Source organism: Physeter macrocephalus, chromosome 1 (assembly GCF_002837175.3).
Source record: "Physeter macrocephalus isolate SW-GA chromosome 1, ASM283717v5, whole genome shotgun sequence".
In the NCBI taxonomy this organism is placed as follows: Eukaryota; Metazoa; Chordata; class Mammalia; order Artiodactyla; family Physeteridae; genus Physeter; species Physeter macrocephalus.
Window position 1 is genome coordinate 35881381 of NC_041214.2, and position 14199 is coordinate 35895579.

General features: G+C 40.0%; 2 non-coding genes across 2 annotated transcripts; both read left to right on the forward strand.

Annotated features, from left to right (window-relative positions):
- The first annotated feature begins 8386 nt into the window (after window positions 1-8386).
- Window positions 8387-8458, forward strand: TRNAC-GCA (transfer RNA cysteine (anticodon GCA)). The gene has a single exon. It is a non-coding gene; the product is annotated as a tRNA-Cys (tRNA).
- A 2548-nt stretch (window positions 8459-11006) lies between these two features.
- TRNAC-GCA (transfer RNA cysteine (anticodon GCA)) lies at window positions 11007-11078 on the forward strand. Its single transcript has one exon. It is a non-coding gene; the product is annotated as a tRNA-Cys (tRNA).
- Window positions 11079-14199: the final 3121 nt, after the last annotated feature.

Here is a 14199-nt window from a genome sequence, read left to right on the forward strand (position 1 = left end):
TTGTCCATTCATCTGTCATTGGACATTTAGGTTGCTTCCATGACCTGGCTATTGTAAATAGTGCTGCAATGAACATAGGGGTACATGTGTCCTTTTGAATTATGGTTTTCTCTGGGTATATGCCCAGTAGTGGGATTGCTGGGTCATAGGGTAGTTCTATTTTTAGTTTTTAAGCAACCTCCATACTGTTCTCCACAGTGGCTGTATCAATTTACATTCCCACCAACAGTGTAAGAGGGTTCCCTTTTCTTCACATCCTCTCCAGCATTTATTGTTTGTAAATTTTTTGACGATGGCTATTCCTACCGGTGTGAGGTGATACCTCATTGTAGTTTTGATTTGCATTTCTCTAATATTTAGTTATGTTGAGCATCCTTTCATGTGCCCCTTGGCCATCTGTATGTCCTCCTTGGAGAAATGTCTATTTAGGTCTTCCACCCATTTTTTTTTTTTTTTTTTCAAAAAAGATCTTGCTGTGGTTTATGTCAAAGAGTGTTTTTCCTATATTTTCCTCTAAGAGTTTTATAGTGTCCAGTCTTACATTTATGTATTTAATGCATTCTTCGTTTATTTTGTGTATGGTGTTATGTAGTGTTATAATTTCATTGCATCTGGATATATGCCTGGCAGTGGGATTGCTGTATCATATGGTAATTCTATTTTTATTTTTTTGAGGAACCTCCATACTGTTTTCCACAGTGGCTGCACCAACTTACATTCTCACCAACAGAGTAGGAGGATTCCCTTTTCTCCACACCCTCTCCAGCATTTGTTAGTTGTAGACAGCAAAGCATTTTTAAAGGCAAGGTGAGGGAGGGATGTGGTTGGTTGTTGCAAACTTTTTGGTGTAGGAATCCTTTGTTCTTGCAGCTGTCCACATAGCTCAGGTCACCATGTTCCTGTAAATCTCCAATAAGACAAATGTTATTCTCTATTCTGCAAATTTTTACCTCTATATGAGTAGAAAAGTGTTATACCCTTAAATATCAGAGCCTTGAGAATGGGTTATCCTGTATATTGCAGGCTATAGGCAACATTCTTAACTTGAAGCAAAAGTAATAGAATACCAAGGTTAAAGTAAAAGAAACAGATCAAATATCAAGTCAAATTTGTTCTTCCTTATTACATCTTGAGATATAAACTACAAGGCAATTATTAAACATACCTTTTGGCCAATCTTCCCCTTGACAATTCATTTGGGTGCCCTTTGATTGGGATGTTCTTTCTCCCTCCCCTTTAATAAAACTAACATGCACACTCCCCAACTTTCTTATCTGTCTGCAGGCTTAACAAAACTTGCAAGGCTTTCCTGGACCACATGCCAACAGAAGAGAAAACCTGGACACAGGACAGATCTATTTGCAGGTTTGCACATGGGGCTCAATCCAGAGGCTGCATCTCCAAGAGCAGAAAAATAGAGGATAATATTATCTTTATTTTGCTTTGTTGTCAAGTGAGTACAACAAAAAGGGGCTAAAATCGATGACACAGTGACCATCTAGGGAATGAAGAGCGTCACGTGGTGCTGTGCCCTGTTGGGAGCAGTGAGAGGCATTGGATTTGCTATAAATTTTGAGGAAGAGTTTGTCTCGGTCTGTGAATCAGTCAAAGTCTGTTCACTAACAGACTTTAGGAGCTTTCCATCCAGTGAGACAAGTGTTACGTGTTCCTGCCATTTCTGCAGTGCACATGTGTTTGGTTTTTTGAGGTGAGGTGCTTTATTACTCAAGTTCTTTCTAATATTAGAGCATAGATTTTTTTTGGTAGCACCAACTTACATTCTCACCAACAGAGTAGGAGGATTCCCTTTTCTCCACACCCTCTCCAGCATTTGTTAGTTGTAGACAGCAAAGCATTTTTAAAGGCAAGGTGAGGGAGGGATGTGGTTGGTTGTTGCAAACTTTTTGGTGTAGGAATCCTTTGTTCTTGCAGCTGTCCACATAGCTCAGGTCACCATGTTCCTGTAAATCTCCAATAAGACAAATGTTATTCTCTATTCTGCAAATTTTTACCTCTATATGAGTAGAAAAGTGTTATACCCTTAAATATCAGAGCCTTGAGAATGGGTTATCCTGTATATTGCAGGCTATAGGCAACATTCTTAACTTGAAGCAAAAGTAATAGAATACCAAGGTTAAAGTAAAAGAAACAGATCAAATATCAAGTCAAATTTGTTCTTCCTTATTACATCTTGAGATATAAACTACAAGGCAATTATTAAACATACCTTTTGGCCAATCTTCCCCTTGACAATTCATTTGGGTGCCCTTTGATTGGGATGTTCTTTCTCCCTCCCCTTTAATAAAACTAACATGCACACTCCCCAACTTTCTTATCTGTCTGCAGGCTTAACAAAACTTGCAAGGCTTTCCTGGACCACATGCCAACAGAAGAGAAAACCTGGACACAGGACAGATCTATTTGCAGGTTTGCACATGGGGCTCAATCCAGAGGCTGCATCTCCAAGAGCAGAAAAATAGAGGATAATATTATCTTTATTTTGCTTTGTTGTCAAGTGAGTACAACAAAAAGGGGCTAAAATCGATGACACAGTGACCATCTAGGGAATGAAGAGCGTCACGTGGTGCTGTGCCCTGTTGGGAGCAGTGAGAGGCATTGGATTTGCTATAAATTTTGAGGAAGAGTTTGTCTCGGTCTGTGAATCAGTCAAAGTCTGTTCACTAACAGACTTTAGGAGCTTTCCATCCAGTGAGACAAGTGTTACGTGTTCCTGCCATTTCTGCAGTGCACATGTGTTTGGTTTTTTGAGGTGAGGTGCTTTATTACTCAAGTTCTTTCTAATATTAGAGCATAGATTTTTTTTGGTAAAAAATACATAACATTATATTTATCATAGTGTTAAGTATAATCATATTGTTGTGCAACAGATGTCTAGAACTTTTTTTCTTGCAATGTAACTCTTTGGAACTCAAGCCAGATTATTTGGCTCCTGTAACTTATAGTTTAAAAACATATGAACTTTTACTTTTGTTTATGTTTTGACAATGAAAACAAATTCACATGTGTGTGAAAGGAGCAGGGAATTAGGAATACAACAGCAGGTCAGCTTAACCATCATTACTGAACCCCCATCTTGTGGCAGGTGCTGTTCTGGGCCTCATGAAGTATATGAAATCTCAACAATATGGACAGGAGCCTCAAGGCCAGTACAAGCCCAACAATTCTTCCCAGAGCATGTCCTGTGTATTAGGGGTCTCCTGAGAAAAAGAACCAATAAGATGTATATATGTATATAAAAATACCTATGATAAGTAATTGACTCACATGATTTTGGAGGCTGAAAAGCCCCAAGATCTGTAGTCAGCAAGCTGGCGATCCAGATGAGCTGATGTTTCAGTTTGATTCTAAAGGCAGGAAAAGACTGATGTCTCAGCTCAAAGTAGTCAGGCAGGAGGAAGTCCCTCTTGTTCTTTTTTATTTGTTATTATTGAAGTATAGTTGATTTACAATGTTACATTTTTTTCTGGTGTACAACATAGTGATTCAAAATTTTTATAGATTATATTCCATTTAAAGTTATAAAATATTGGCTATATTCCTTGTGCTGTACATTATATCTTTGTAGCTTATTTAGTAGTAGTAGTTTGTGCCTCTTTATCCTCTTCCCCTTTCCTGCCCCTCCCCCTTCCCTCTCCTTACTAGTAACCACTAGTTTGTTCTCTGTATCTGAGTCTGTTTCTGTTTTGTTATATTCCTTCATTTGTTTTACTTTTTAGATTCTACTTATAAGTGATAACATATAGCTTTTGTCTTTGTCTGACTTATTTTACTTGGCATAATACCTTCCAGGTCTTTCCATGTTGTTACAAATGGCATAATTTTTTATGGCTGAGTAGTTTTCCATTGCGGACATGCACACACGTGTGTGTGTGTATCACGTCTTCTTTATCCATTCATCTCTTGATTGACACTTAGGTTGTTTCCATGTCTTGGCTATTGTGAATAGTGCTGGTATGAACATAGGGGTGCATGTATCTTTTTGAATTATAGTTTTGTCCAGATATATGCCCAGGAGTGGGATTGCAGGATCATATGGTAGTTTTATTTTTAGTTTTTTGAGGAACCTCCATACTCTTCCACAAATTTACATCACCACCAAGAGTGCATAAGGGTTCCCTTTTCTCCACATCATTTCTAACACTTGTTATTTGTGGTCTTTTTAATTTACTTGATCTTTCTATTCAGTTCTTCAGTGGATTGGAAGAGGCCCACCTAAAAAGAGAGGATCCATCTGCTTTACTCCTTTACCAATTCACATGTTGATCTCATCCAGAAACACCCGCATAGACACATCCTGAATAATGACGCCAAATGTGTGGGCACCTTGTGGCTCATTCAGATGGACACATAAAATTAATCATCACACTGTGGTTATCACTGAGTGTTTCCAAGATGACTTTGGGGACCGTGGACAAATTTAACAGCTGTGTGACCTTAGACAAGTTATTTAACCCCTCTGTGTCTCAGTTTCCTCATCATAAAGTAAAGATGATAATTGTTCCTCTCTCATTGAGTTGTCTTAAGGATTAAATGAATCAGTATTTGTAAAACACTTAGAAGGGTGCATGGCAAGTTGTAAGTGTAACATGTGCTAAATGCAATTTTAACAAATACCCAAAGCTCTGTATTTGCTTTGATGTGCAGTACAAAGAAATATAATTGGCATGATTTCAGGGATATTTTTGCTTAGGATGAGGCTAAATATAAAACATTAAGTTGGGCCTTCCCTGGTGGCGCAGTGGTTGAGAGTCTGCCTGCCGATGCAGGGGATGCGGGTTCGTGCCCCGGTCCGGGAAGATCCCACATGCCGCGGAGCGGCTGGGCCCGTGAGCCATGGCCGCTGAGCCTGTGCGTGTTTAAAAACATATGAACTTTTACTTTTGTTTATGTTTTGACAATGAAAACAAATTCACATGTGTGTGAAAGGAGCAGGGAATTAGGAATACAACAGCAGGTCAGCTTAACCATCATTACTGAACCCCCATCTTGTGGCAGGTGCTGTTCTGGGCCTCATGAAGTATATGAAATCTCAACAATATGGACAGGAGCCTCAAGGCCAGTACAAGCCCAACAATTCTTCCCAGAGCATGTCCTGTGTATTAGGGGTCTCCTGAGAAAAAGAACCAATAAGATGTATATATGTATATAAAAATACCTATGATAAGTAATTGACTCACATGATTTTGGAGGCTGAAAAGCCCCAAGATCTGTAGTCAGCAAGCTGGCGATCCAGATGAGCTGATGTTTCAGTTTGATTCTAAAGGCAGGAAAAGACTGATGTCTCAGCTCAAAGTAGTCAGGCAGGAGGAAGTCCCTCTTGTTCTTTTTTATTTGTTATTATTGAAGTATAGTTGATTTACAATGTTACATTTTTTTCTGGTGTACAACATAGTGATTCAAAATTTTTATAGATTATATTCCATTTAAAGTTATAAAATATTGGCTATATTCCTTGTGCTGTACATTATATCTTTGTAGCTTATTTAGTAGTAGTAGTTTGTGCCTCTTTATCCTCTTCCCCTTTCCTGCCCCTCCCCCTTCCCTCTCCTTACTAGTAACCACTAGTTTGTTCTCTGTATCTGAGTCTGTTTCTGTTTTGTTATATTCCTTCATTTGTTTTACTTTTTAGATTCTACTTATAAGTGATAACATATAGCTTTTGTCTTTGTCTGACTTATTTTACTTGGCATAATACCTTCCAGGTCTTTCCATGTTGTTACAAATGGCATAATTTTTTATGGCTGAGTAGTTTTCCATTGCGGACATGCACACACGTGTGTGTGTGTATCACGTCTTCTTTATCCATTCATCTCTTGATTGACACTTAGGTTGTTTCCATGTCTTGGCTATTGTGAATAGTGCTGGTATGAACATAGGGGTGCATGTATCTTTTTGAATTATAGTTTTGTCCAGATATATGCCCAGGAGTGGGATTGCAGGATCATATGGTAGTTTTATTTTTAGTTTTTTGAGGAACCTCCATACTCTTCCACAAATTTACATCACCACCAAGAGTGCATAAGGGTTCCCTTTTCTCCACATCATTTCTAACACTTGTTATTTGTGGTCTTTTTAATTTACTTGATCTTTCTATTCAGTTCTTCAGTGGATTGGAAGAGGCCCACCTAAAAAGAGAGGATCCATCTGCTTTACTCCTTTACCAATTCACATGTTGATCTCATCCAGAAACACCCGCATAGACACATCCTGAATAATGACGCCAAATGTGTGGGCACCTTGTGGCTCATTCAGATGGACACATAAAATTAATCATCACACTGTGGTTATCACTGAGTGTTTCCAAGATGACTTTGGGGACCGTGGACAAATTTAACAGCTGTGTGACCTTAGACAAGTTATTTAACCCCTCTGTGTCTCAGTTTCCTCATCATAAAGTAAAGATGATAATTGTTCCTCTCTCATTGAGTTGTCTTAAGGATTAAATGAATCAGTATTTGTAAAACACTTAGAAGGGTGCATGGCAAGTTGTAAGTGTAACATGTGCTAAATGCAATTTTAACAAATACCCAAAGCTCTGTATTTGCTTTGATGTGCAGTACAAAGAAATATAATTGGCATGATTTCAGGGATATTTTTGCTTAGGATGAGGCTAAATATAAAACATTAAGTTGGGCCTTCCCTGGTGGCGCAGTGGTTGAGAGTCTGCCTGCCGATGCAGGGGATGCGGGTTCGTGCCCCGGTCCGGGAAGATCCCACATGCCGCGGAGCGGCTGGGCCCGTGAGCCATGGCCGCTGAGCCTGTGCGTCTGGAGCCTGTGCTCCACAATGGGAGAGGCCACAACAGTGAGAGGCCCGAGTACTGAAAAACAAACAAACAAACAAAAAGACAAATATTAAGTAAATACTAGTATAGGATGTATGCGAAATGGTTAAAAAAAATGAGAAAGTGGAAAGTGAATGATTAAGTTTTGGAAATACTATGAATGAGAAAAAATAAGGTCATATCTACGGTGACCAAACAACCACAGCCTGGTTTTCTGAGGGATTTCCTGGGATGCAGGGCATTCAGTGCTAAAACCAGGAGAATCCCCAGCAAACCAGGACATTTGGTCTATCTATATAACTACAGTTTGGTATTTATCCCACAAACATTTATTGAGCACCTGCATCATTCCAGGCACTGGGGGCTTCCAAAGAGCCTCTAAGGAGTTGGCAGTGGAATGGACCCTTGGTCTGCTCTTGCTACTGTTATGTCTGACTTTAAGCAGAGCTCTTCATTTTCACTCCATCTGTTTCTTAGTCTGCAAAGGAAGTGGTTGGAATAAATGATCTCTAAATCCCTTCCAACACTGGGGTTCTTCAATATGAAGCACACAGGACATCTGTTACTGCTAAAATCTCTACTCCCACTAATGTCCAGGGTGATAAAAGAACAATGAGCAAAGAATGCATGTGATTCTTTTCTTAGCTCTCAATTCCAGCCTGAGGTAGGGGAGAAAATGAATGTAACTGAGAATCTCCCCTCTCCTGGGGTCCCAACCAACCACCACCATGACACATTAGGATCCTTTGAAAAGATCTCAATAATGCATGTTGTCAGGAAATTGGCAGAAGAGAGCCTTCCTTACAGGTTTAAGCAAGTAAGTTTCCATGAGAAGCACTTCTCAGGGGGAGAAGAGATGTTTATGATGCTCAGAGATACAGGGTGCTCCAACTGTGGTTGTGTTTGGAAGTGAAAAGGAATCTTTGGTGGTAGGAATAGGATAGGTGATTTAATCAGTTAAAAGGCTCTTGTTTGGAGCCTTATTTCTCTTCATCAAATGACCTTTTGGAGTTGGCAGTATTCCAAGTTTCAGTCAAGTTATGTTTCATAAGAGTGTATCTCCTTGACCATCTGTCTTTGTGTAAAATCATCTTACAGTTATGTCTTGGAAAAGCTATCTCACACAAATCATTATTTATACAAATTTTTTCCAGAATCAGTTTAACGTAACAAATGTCTATTGAGTGCCCGTTTTGAGCTCAGTTCTGTGAAGTCAGAAGAGCAATGAGGATCTCAGTTGCTGGGAGCCGTGGCTAAGGAAGCATGACAGGAATCCAATCATCACATTATACTGATGATGCTATTTGTGGAAAACCTGAAGATTTTTATCTGGAACCAAGGTTCACTTTGAATGAGATATGGCAGACAGCAGAGGCTTTGGGTATGGAAAGTCTAAGTTTCTAGGCTCAGAGAACTTAATTCTCAGGAGTCAGATCTTTTTTCATAATGAAATTCTAAGACTTGTGATGCCCAGACTTCTTCCAGGCAGCATTCTGTCTAATTATTCCCCTGAGTTACTGCAGGTGTTTAGAACCATAATGTTGAGAGAGAGAGAGATTATGAAAACAAGTCCATGTCAGTGGAGGTATAGCTCAGGGGTAGAGCATTTGACTGCAGATCAAGAGGTCCCTGGTTCAAATCCAGGTGCCCCCTGCATATTCTTCATGCTTTAGAAAAATACATATTGATTTTGACTTCTATCTTCTGTGGCTCATGGCTCTTTAAATAATCACTAATTTCCCTTTTGTATATGCCAGGTGGCAGACTGTGTTCTTTATGTTAATTACCTCCTTCATTTCTCATCAAAATTTTACAAGGCACATTATCTCCATTTTGCATGAGGAGTCTGAGACTTGGAGATGCTACAAAGCTCAGATCCAGAAATTGAACTCAGAGCATGGTTCTCAATGACTTCGTTATACTACTCATTCTGTTCACCTTCTGTTAAAATCTTTGTCACAAAATTCCACTTAGCAATGCTCCCAAGGTGCTAGAACTGTCCATAGAGTTTTAGAACATTTGGCTGCAGGGCAAACCCAGTAACATAGTGATGGTGCCCACACTTTACAGTGTCCTGGGGGCAGTCAGGGAATAGAGTCCTTGTTCACAGAACACTGCTGTGGATAAACATGAACTGGCCTAAAGTTTAGGGAACTGCACTCCTTTCCTGCTCTAAAGCTTGAGGAATTTCTATTACCTTTCCACCCCCAGTTCATTGCCTGCAGCGAGCACCCCACCTTGGATGCCTGCATTCCAGACCCAGGCTGGGGCCAGAGGTCAGGCTTTAGTCTAGGTTTAACTCCTGCCTGCAGCTCAGGCACTGCTGCATTTTTAAATCAGCTTGAATGACATACACTGAGCCCCTACTACATGCCAGAATTGTGCAAAGTGTGAACCCAGAAGTGAATATGACACAGCCCCTGGACTCAGTGTGCTCTCAGCCAGGAAGCAGGCCTGTAAAATAAGAAGTCAGACAGCTGTGAACTGGACTGAGCTGGGCCAGCTTCAGGAATGCAGAGGAGGCAGCTATTACCTCTGTCCAGAGGATGGAGGTTACCAGAGGCTTCCAAGAGGAGTTGATGGCAAGTCAGTGTCTCACAGAAGAACAGTATCACACCAGAGGGAGGGTGGAGGAGAGGCAGGGGTGTGGTGAGTGAGGGTTGGGTCCCAGGCAGAGAGAACTGCATGGGCAGAGGCTGGAGCCAGATGGATGCAGTTGGAGGCAGCTGGAGCACAAAATGTGCTATAGGCAGTGTCAGCAGAGGATGCTGAAGCTGAGGAGGCAGACAGGGATCAAAATGTAAGAACTCTTGTTGTGCTGAGAGGTTTGCAGTTTATCATGAAGGCCTTTAAGAGGAGTGGCCTAGATGCACCTGATTTTAAAATGACTGCTGTGGGAGCAGTAGGGGATGGGTGTGAGGGGTGGAGGCTGGGAGGCCATTTAGGAGGTGGTGGCACTGTGGTGCAGGGGTGGGAGTGGGCTTAAATGATGTCAAAGCTAAAATCAGCAGCACCCAGTGATTAACTTGCACTGGGGAGGAGAGGTTGGAAGAAGCCCAGAGTTGTGTTACATGCTTTGGCCAAATGACTGAGTACACAGTGGTGTCACCAACCAAGACAGGGAGGAGGCTGATCAGATGGTTAAATAGGCAGGCCTGGCACCCAGCTCTGAGCCCACACTGAAATCCTGGCCCCACCACCTCCCAGCTGCATGGCCACTCTGTGCCTCAGTTTCCTTACTTGCAAAATCAGTATGCTAACAATAATACCTGTCCTGTGGGATTTTTTGGTAATTATTCAGCAGGAAGTTATGGTTAGAACTTTTAGTATTGAGCCTGGCACATAGCAAGTGTTTAGCAAATATGGACTATTATTATTACAACAAAGCAAAATAGGAGGAGATGCAGGTTTGAGCAGGAAGACAGCAAGTGTAGTTTGGGGCACACTGGGTTTGCAATCTGAGGATTCTGTAGAACCTCAGAGTGGAGAGGCTGGGAAGGGTCGTCTACAGCCCTCAGAGAGCTGTGAGCTGGAGCTCTGGGGGCTGTGGGATCCTTATCTTCACAGCAGCTGCCAGGCTTCATCAGGGAGAACTTACTGCAGTGACAGAGATTTCCTTGACCTTTCTTCTCCATCTTAGAGATACCCACGATTGAAAGTTCTCAGACTGGAACTCAAGGAACTAGGAATCTGTGGTGTTCAAAGGTGAATTTTGGACTTCTTAACTGTTTTTTTTTTCCAGCTGTAAAATGAAATGTTTCACCTGGATGAGATCCCCTTGAAAATCTGATGAAACCATGTACAAATACAATCCATGCACACATACAATATTTGCCTGTAATTCAGAGTTGAACATGAACCTCTGTAGTCCAGTTGTGGATTCCCAGTTAAGACCCCCTCCATGTCCAATACTTGATGGCAAGCCATGATATTTGCAATATTCACTGATGTGCCTGGAGATTTATGGGCAGTTGGTGGGTATTTTAAACACTGGAGAGTTAGACTGAGACTATAACACTGAGCTTTAAGTTCTGAGAAGAGAATGAACGTACATGATCTGGGAAAAGTAGGAGGTGATGTGGCTAGAAGGGAATCAGGGATGAAATTAAATCTAGGAGGAATCTCAGCCACACAGATATTTATGAAGTATGATAAAACTCATAAAAGTGGAATAAGTGCTTATAGGGGCATAATTGCATCAGGGGGTATAGCTCAGTGGTAGAGCATTTGACTGCAGATCAAGAGGTCCCTGGTTCAAATCCAGGTGCCCCCTGTTTTTTTTGTTTTGTTCTTCCTTGCAGCTTCATTAAAAGCCTGGATCTAGGGTGAGGTAAGCAAGGTGCCTAGGGCTCAAAATGTAAGGAGACACTCACTCTCAGGTTCATGGAGGCGCCTTGGCTTATTAATTCCCTCACAGTAGAACTATGTGATCATGTAAACCCACCCTGCCTGCTCCAGACACACACAAACACAGCCACACACCCAGAGGCACCCAAAGACACCCCCATACCAGATGTCCCCTAACCACACACACACACACAGATCCACACACAGTCACACACAGACACACCAATAGACAAAAATACACACACACATGCACTTTCTCACATGTACCTTTATTTCTCCGGTCCTGTATATTCAAGTCTTATCAACCAGAAATTTCCAGCTTCCTTTCTACAAACTTTTTATCTTTTAGTAATTTTAGAGTTACAGAAGAGTTGTAATGATAGTACAGAGAGGTCCCCTATAACTTTCACTCAGCTTCCCCTAATGTTGACAAGCTTACATAACTGTGGCATATTTCTCAAAACTATGAAACATCAGTGCAGCACTATTAACCAAACCAAAGACTTCATTCAGGTTTCACCAGTTTTTCCACCAGTGTCTTTTTTCTGTTCCAGGATTCAATACAGTGTACCATATTGCATTTAGTCGTAATGTCTTCTTAGTGTCCATCAACTTCTGACAGTTGCTCAGCCTTTCCTTGTGGGTTTTAAAAAATTGAAATGCAGTTGATTTACAATGTTGTGTTAATTTCTGATGTATATCAAAGTGATTCAGTTATACATATATGTATAATTCTTTTTCATGTTCTTTTCTATTATGGTTTATCTCAGGATATTGAATATAGTTCCCTGTGCTATACAGTAGGACCTTGTTGTTTATCCATTCTCTCTCTCTCTATATATATATTCTATATAATAGTTTGCATCTGCTAACCCCAAACTCCCAGTGTATCATTCTCCTAACCCCTTCTCCCTTTGGCAACCACAAGTCTGTTCTCTATGTCTGTAAGTCTGTTTCTGTTTTGTAGATAAGTTCATTTGTGTCATATTTTAGATTCCACATATAAGTAATATCATATGATATTTGTCTTTGGCTTACTTCACTTATGTCTAGTTCCATCCACGTTGCTGCATTATTTTGTTCTTTTTATTCCATTATATATATGTACTACATCTTCTTTATCCATTCATCTGTCGATGGATATTTAGTTTGTTTCCATGTCTTGGCTATTGTGAATAGTGCTGCTGTGAAGAGATGGGTGCATGTATCTTTCTGAATTAGAGTTTTGTCTGGATATATGCCCAGGAGTGGGATTGCTGGATCATAGGTAATTCTTTATTTTTTATTGCACATATATTTTAATGCTCAATTTTAAAATTAAAAACATAAGAGATAAACTTTTGAAAACCTGTTTTTGGTAACTTTTAACAGATTGTACACTCAATTAAATTCCCATAAAATTATATCTGAATTACAAGTTTGTTCATAATTTGGTTTTTGATCACTTCAGACACGTTAAAGAATAGCCAAAACATCCAAATAGAAATTTTTTTTACAAAATTCACTGTTACCTGCCTACTTAACATACTCTGAAACTCATCTTCATGAATTTAATTCACTTTCTTGTTCTCTTGACATCTACTTAGATTTAGAGTTACCCCTGCTTTTTATATTCCCTAATGGTTTCCTAATGTTATTTTGATAACTTCCCAGGGTTTCAGTAGACTTACAAGAATATGGGGCTCTAATTAATGGGTCTGGATTTCTACCTGACTAATTTTTTAAAATGTTTGAAGTATAATATGCATACATAAGCATAAACAAAACTTACCCATCTAATCAGTCCCCAGAGCAAGAATGATAACATTACTAGTGAGTAGAGGGAGTTGATGAAGCAGCTCTGTTTTACTCAGTTCTTGTTTAAATCTATAGCCATCGTAATGACCCTTGGTCAACTCTGAGAAATAAACTACTGGAATGTTCACATAGCAGCTGGGTAAAGATATTAGTCTATATGCCCAAAGTAGTGAGTCAAGATGAGCAAGCATGTTAAAGTAAACATCAAGTTTCATGATGTGTACCCAGGGCCTGGTTTGGGGTTCACACCCATGGCTATAAGAAGTGACCAATTCCATTTAGGAACTTTGGACCCCAAGACTCAAGCCAACTTTCCCGAGCATGGTCATCTCACACATATTCTTGTACTTCCCAGCTGGAGAAGAAGATGTATTCCCTGCATAGGGAGGAGAAGAAAGTCTGCTTTTGACCTCTCTAACCTTTGCCTGTATATATCTTTTTTCTGTTATTTCTGCCCTGTATCCTTTGCAGTAATAAAGCTTAGCCATGACTAAAACTATGTTGGGTCATGTTAGACCTTCCAGTGAATCCCCAATCTAGCGGGTGATCATGGGATAGCTGAGACAACTAGCACCTCAGAAGATCCCTTCTTCCTCCTTTCAAATCAGTATGTCTCCCAAGAATAATTACCGTTTTGACTTCTAACAGCATAGAGTAGTTCTGCTCGTTTTTGAACAATATATATTTGGAATCATACAGTCTGACAGTCTGTGCTCTTTTGTACCTAGCTTCTTTCACTCAAAATTTTTGTGTGAGTCATATATGTTATGTGTGTAGTTGTAGTTTATTCATTTTCATAGCTGAATTGGGTATTTTCATTAACTATATTACAATTTATCTTTCCATGCTTCTGTAGATGAACATCAGGGTTGTTCTAAGTTTTGGATGATTATCAGTGTTGTTGCTGTGTATAATTGATTCATGTCTTTTGGTGAACATGTGTATACTCTTCACAATAATTCTATTTTTTGCTTTTTGAGGAACTTTTGTACTGTTTTCCATAGTGGCTGCACCAACTTACATTCTCACCAACAATGTAAGAGTGTTCCCTTTTCTCTCTTTGTGGGTTTTTTTTTTTTTTTTTGTATACTTAACACTTTTTAAAACTCTGGGTCAGATATTTTGTAGAACACTCCTCACTTTGGGTTTGTCTGGTGTTTTCTCATGATTAGCCTGGGGTATGTACTTTGTGGAAGAAGATCACAAATGTGCTGTGTCCTTTTTAGTCACATCTTATTAGGGGCAGAAGA